Source organism: Fukomys damarensis, unplaced genomic scaffold, assembly GCF_012274545.1.
Source record: "Fukomys damarensis isolate Sample0158 unplaced genomic scaffold, DMR_v1.0_HiC HiC_scaffold_36, whole genome shotgun sequence".
In the NCBI taxonomy this organism is placed as follows: Eukaryota; Metazoa; Chordata; class Mammalia; order Rodentia; family Bathyergidae; genus Fukomys; species Fukomys damarensis.
Genome location: NW_022900948.1, coordinates 17,024,291 through 17,030,859, shown reverse-complemented (window position 1 = coordinate 17,030,859; position 6,569 = coordinate 17,024,291).

The following is a 6,569-nucleotide window of genomic DNA, read 5'->3' as shown; positions in this document are numbered from 1 at the left end:
CACACTCACACACACACACACACACACACACACACATTCACACACATGACAACAAGCAGGAAGATCCCTCTGTGGCTGGTTCCAGGCCTCCCTCCAGCCCCCTGGCCCTCCCCATCCCAGGAGGGAGGGGCCATTTCCTTACCCTGATGAAGAACTTCAGGATGAACCATGCAGCGCCCTTCCCTCCCTCACCCTCCTCCATGAAGAAGCACATGCAGAAGCTGCTCAGGCAGAACACACTCTTTCATTCAATAAACACGCACTGCCTGCTTTGTGTATGCCCATGGTATCACACACGGAGAGGGACCCAGAGTTGTAGATGGCTAACTACACCACACCATGTGATGCTAAAAATACTACAGAATATAATGAGAAAAAAGCAGAATGCTGTATTTCACTGATTTTAAGATACCATTGGTTTATGCAACACCTAGAAAGAAGGAAGGAAGGAAAGAAAGAATGAATGAAAGAAAGAAAGAAAGAAAAAAGGAAAAAGAAAGAGAAAGAAAGAGGAAGACTGACTTCCAACTCTAAGGTCCCACCAAGGGCAAAGTACATTCTAACTCCAGAGGCAAATGAGAATATTCATCTCAGAATGGTGAACTGTGGCAGTTATCTTTTAAAGGAGTGATAAGTGTTATCTCTCAGCATGAACCAAGCCTTACAGGTGTCTTGAGGAGTGGTGACCCTTGATCTGGGTCTTGAAGGATTCTTGCCAGTGGGAGAAAGTGTTGAAGGGATAGTCTGAGAAAATATGAAGGCTGAAAAGAACAGGCACGTTTACAGACCAGCTAGTATGTTCTAAGTAGTTAGAATCTAGAAGGCATGGGGAGAAGGAGCCAGTTGCTAAATCTGGAAACATTGAAACAACATTATAAATCTGTAATGTAAGGCTTGAGAGTTTGTGCCCTTGGTAATAGGGAGCCACAGAATGTTTTGAGCTGGGGAGTGACATATAGCTAAGCTACAGAAGGGTCAGTTTAGCAATATAAAAGAAGGATGAAGTGATTATGCAAAGTCTTGATGACAGGAAGGAGAGGTGTGCTCCTTGGAAGTGGGAATGTCTGAAATAAGAACCTGCCCAGGAGCTATTAGGATGGCGGTTTAGAGAAATGAGGAGACAACAGGATTCAGGGACATAGCAGAGTATATTCTGGGGTGTGATGTAGAGAAACAGCCTGCAGATTGTGGAAACTGGGGTGTTTCTTAGTGGATTTAATCCCGAGGCCTGAGGGGGCAGATGGCCCCAAGTGTGGGCAGACACAGAGTTGTGACTTCAGTACTTTCTTATTTGACACTTTGGCCATTGTTTTTGGATAGGAAAAACAATCAATTTGCCTAATAACATGGTAATAACAAGGCAAAAGAGATGGTGAGTACAAGAGATAGCATACCTGCCACGAAGGATGCCCTCACTGGGCTTGGACACTAGGACAGGATCATGGACTGAATGTTCCAGTCCTGTTCATTGGTCCCCAAATTAAACTGCTGAAAAATAGGATCAGAGAGACCTGGCTTGCTGTTCACTTGAAACAGGAGCAACAAACCCATAGAAAACATGTCTAGGCTCTTGGAGAACCATAAGCACCCCGGGAGCCAAGTGGGTGATGAGTAAAACTGTTAGCAAAATGTGGGTAACTCTGGACTGTGAGGAAAGAGGCCTGAGCACACAGGGATGGCCCTGCTGTCTGTCTGCTTCTTGGTCCACTGGAAGGGCTTTGTGGTCAGTTCTGGCATCATCTTTGAAGGGAGCACTGGGCAGACTAGTGATCAAGGAATGTTGAGGGAGCTGGGGACATTTTCGCTAAGGAAGAAAAGCCTGGCTGGGAGTAGGTGTGAGGAGATGGCTGTAAGTTGTTTTTGGTGAAGGACTTCCATGGATTAGGAAGTTGAGGGCATGAGGAAATCCTGCTGCAGATTAGGCTCCAATGTAAAGTCTTAGGTGGAGCCTAAGGAAGCTGGCACTGATCTTGCCATGATCTGTGACATTATTACTGCTTATCGCATATCTAATAAATGCTTAGGACTGTGTTAATTACTTTATATTCATCATCTTATTCAGTAAAAGAATTAATTCCATGTAAAGTGCTTAAACTAGCAGTTGGCACATGTCAGTGTTCAATAGAAGTTAGCGGTTATTACTATTTAATTATCACAATAACTAGGAAAGAAGAATGAATATCACCCTAATTTTATAGACAAGGAAACTGAGGCTCAGGAGATCGAGTGACTTACCCAAAATTGCACTGTTGCATTAGTAAGCCAGAGTTTGAACCCAAGGCTGCCCGTAAGGTCAAGAAGGGACCTGTGTGTGGGACAAGTGACCAAATCGGAGACTTTATTGGCCCTTCCCCAACTAAGACTGTTCCAAAAATGTGCCTCCTGCCACTTGCTTATTCATGATATCCTTTGTCAAAGCTCTCACTGCTTTTGAAATTTCTAAGTGAGCGGGGTGTTGAGCCCATTTGCCAGTCTGTGTCCTTCTGGTGACCACCTGATTACAAGCTAAACTTCCTGAGCAGTTGCTATGGTTTCATTGTATTCTCCCCAAAGCATATGTTGGAAACTTCATCCTCAGTGTTGGGAGATGGGGCCTAAGAGGAGGTGATCAGGCTAGGAAGGATCTGCTCTCTTGAGGGGATCAGTGCTGTTACTTCCGGAATAAGTTTGTTTTCATGGGAGTGGGTTCTGGGAGAATCCAGAAAGAGACCAGAACCATCTTTTTTTCAAGGAAGACCCTTGCAAACTTGTCTCCCTTCTTGTTGGTGTTGATCTTCCTCAGTTTTATTGCCTCTTTAGGACTACCCACTGAAGTCAGATAAAGGCATGCTCAAGGACGGCAAGTGGAGTAGAGGCAAGCATAGGGGCTTGAGTCAGAGTGCATTAGACATGATTTCTGCCTCTGCAGAGTATCATTAGATACACCATGTAATGAACCTGGACCTCAGTCTCTTAGTTTGCAAAACTGAGATCCTAACACCCATTTTTAGGCAGTCATGAAGACTAAAGATGATGCATACTAAGGTATCTGGCACAGAGTGGGTGGGTGTTTAATAAATGGTAGCTATTATTATTGCAAGAACATGTCACCAGACCACATTTAATGCCTGAAACCCAACTTTTCAATTTAAAAAACATGCCTCAGAAAAAAGGGAAAAGCTACTTAGATTCATTCAGTTAATATTTTTGAGAACCATCATTCATGACTTATCCATAAAAAAAAGAAGAGATGTAAAACAATGCACTTAAAAACAGCTGAGCTACTTGATTGAAAGAAACATTTCAATGTAAACATGAATAAGAAATACATGGGAGATGTTTGCAAAACTGGCTTATAAGGTTTTCTTTTAAAGAAAAAGATAAAAACGAAGGCCTTGCTGCTGTTGACAGTTGGAATGGAGGCAGGCATGGGTGACAGATCTCACTGGGAATGGCACAGGAATGGAGGCAGGCAGGTGTAGGGGACATATCTGAGCACCCCCAATTCAGCACAAAGAGGTGGTTGGCCCAAATACAGAGAGCAGACAGAGGGGTGTCGGCTAGCTTCTGGATATCTGAATACTGTTTGAGGGGATGCATGTCCTGCTAGAAGATAGCAAATGGACTTATGGCCCCCAAATATGCACAACATGAGTGGATACTCTGACCTCTGAGCCGAGGTCTGGAGCCAGACTTTTCTACATAGCGGAGGGCATGGGAGAAAGGATTGCTCAGATGGTAGGATAATGGGAGAAGATGAGTGTTTAAGCCATTCAGACCTGAGTGGATATGGATGTTTATCACATTCTGGAGGTACCACCCTGAGCATGTTGCTTTCCAAATCTCTAATACCTCTCTTGTAAGGTGGATGAGCTTGATCAAGGGTTTCCACAATCCTGAGATGTGACCAATGTATTGTATTTCCATGAATAGTAAGAACAACATTTATAACTCTACTTCTCACCCTTTTCTCTGCTTATACACTGATTCTTGCCACCAGAACCAGGCTTATTGTAACAGCCTCCTTACCAGTATGCCTGCTTCTGTCCTTCTTCCTCCTGACAGATTTTCATTCAGCTGTTCAAATGCTTCTCAGCATGGCACTGCTTTGCTCAAGTAGGGACCCGTGGGTCCCTATTTCCTTGTGAACAGCCAGAGAGCATCTAGGTCCTGCACAATCTCTCCTGCCTTTGCTCTTTGGTGTTACTACTTTGGTGTTGGTCATTCTGCTCACACTTCTGACTGTTCCTTGAATATGCCAGGCACATTCCTGTCCTGGACCTTGATTTCCCCCTCATGGAGCGTTATTTGCTTGTCTCTCTTACTTCCTCCCTCAGGTCTTTGCTGAGAAGTTGCCTCAGTGTGTCCTTTTCTGACCTTCCTACTGTACAGTCCCAACCCTCTTTCCTGTCATACTGTCCATGCCACTTTTCGTTGTCTTATTCCTATTTGCTGCCCCCTTTTCTCCACTGCAGTGTCAATTCTACAAGAGCGGCAGTTTGGGTCTGGTTTGCTCACTCCTGCATTCCCAGCAGCTAAGACACTGCTCAGCATGGAACAGACTCTTCCCAATATCGGGGCATGGCTTTTAAAATGAAAGAGACTGGACTCCAGCTCTAGGGCACATGGATTCTAAGCTGGTGACAAAGACAGAAACTCAGACCGATGAAGCATGCCAGGGACCCACTTATGCAAACCAAAACGGGTTTGCCTGGGCAAACCAAAAAAGGCCAGGGTAGGAGTTCAGGAGCAGAGGGATGCCCAGACACTGAAGTGGGGCATGAGATCAGAGCATGGCCTGAAGCCAGGCTGATGGAGAGAGAGGCTGGTGCTCCTGGTCTATGTGTCCCGAAGCCAGGTCACCCCATAAGCAGAGACACAAAGGTTGTAAGGCAGGTGATCAGGCAGGGCCTTTAACCATCTTAGTAAATGTCAGGCAAAGTTATCCCAGCTTTTAATGTATTCCCAGATGTAAGGTGTCAGTGGATGCTCTGTATTGGCACAGCTCCCAAGGAAAACACAAATGACTAAGGAAAAAAGCGAAAATGCTCATAAAAAACGTGAGTAGAGGAGTGGGGGAAGGGCAAGAGGGAGAAGCCTATAACGAGTGGGTATCTAAGATGTCAAGTGAGACGCCAGCTGAGCAAGCATCTGGGAGTTACTCCGTCCTCAGGACCATTTGGTGGGGGATAGAGATGCTCAGAGAGCTCTGCTCAGGCACATCCTCCAGCTGTGGGAGGAAGATGCGTTAAGAGGAGCTGGAGAGGTGACCTCTACAGAAGCCTAGAAAGAGGAGTCTGGGCAGAGTGAGTTTGGCCGGCTCCCCTGGCGATGTCCAAGGTGCTGTTCAGTAGCTCTGCTCAGTCTCCATACTGGTCTTCAGGCTTCCCAATAATCCGGTCTTGATTCGGGGCTGACCCTGTCTTGCTTCAGAAGAGCAGGTCTGTGGACATCATCTGGGGCAACTCCATCACGGAATGCCTGAGGGAACCGAGGTCCAGAGCAACTGGGAGTCAGCATAGTGCACCTGCTTCGGAAGAGAGTCACTTTCCCACATTCAGCAGCCACAGTCGGGTGCAGAGAGCCTTTGCTGGTTCTGTGTTCCAATCTCTTCAGCAGGTCTGCGCCCTTAACGCAAGCTACAGACACCCTCTTGAGTATTTGCCTGGGAAGCGGGGATGATAAACCTCGCATACAGTACTCAGTTTATAGGGCTGTCGTGAGGATCATGTTGTAAGGCAGGTAGTAGGTGCTCAGTAAAGGTTAACTCAATACGCAGAACACAGCCTACCATGCTTGGTTCAGGCTCGAGGGTATTTCGTGAGTTGACGTCCGACAGTGTCCCGAGCATTAATCAACCCCTGAGATTTTGTAGTTTAACACACATGGTTTCCATTCTTCACGAAGAGGCTCAGGGGGGCCCAAGGTCTTTAGGTCATCTCACTCAGGCACTTCTGGCCCTGGACCGCTTTGCCTAAGGTTGGGTCGCCCTGCGACCTGGCGGAGAGGGAGCGAAGTCCAGAGGCAAGCAGCTCCTTCCTCTCTGGCCTTAGGACAGAGCTCCCACTTCGGGAAAATTCTAGGGCGGAGCCCTCCGGGAGTGGGGACACGGGGAGGTCAAATGCCTGGAGGGGGCAGTAGCGCACGCACGGTTCGGATCCCAGCTCTCGCCAGAGGTAAGCAAAGTGTGGTAGCTGTGTGGGGCGGGGAGAAGAAAGGTGTCCTTAGCCAAGGACCTAAGGGTCGTACAGCCTAGAACCAAGGGGCTTGCGAGCGCTGGCCGGCACCTTCCGCAACCTTCCTGGCTGGACCGGGCCTCCGGGCGCTGGAGCAGAAGAGAGAGCAGGCTGCAGGTGCCCCATATGTCGTCTTCGCCGAACATCGGCTCATCCAGACTCGCCAGCCCACATCTCCGAGAATCAAGCCCAAATCACCGTGCAGGCGTTACAGGAAGCGCTCGGCGAAACGGCGACGACCCTTGCGTGTGGAGGCGCGCGGTCTTGCTTCCTCGGATCGGTGTCCCCGCGCGCGCAGGTCCCCGCCGGTCGGCGGACAGCAGCAGTCCGTGCAGTTGAGGACCGGGGGCGCGT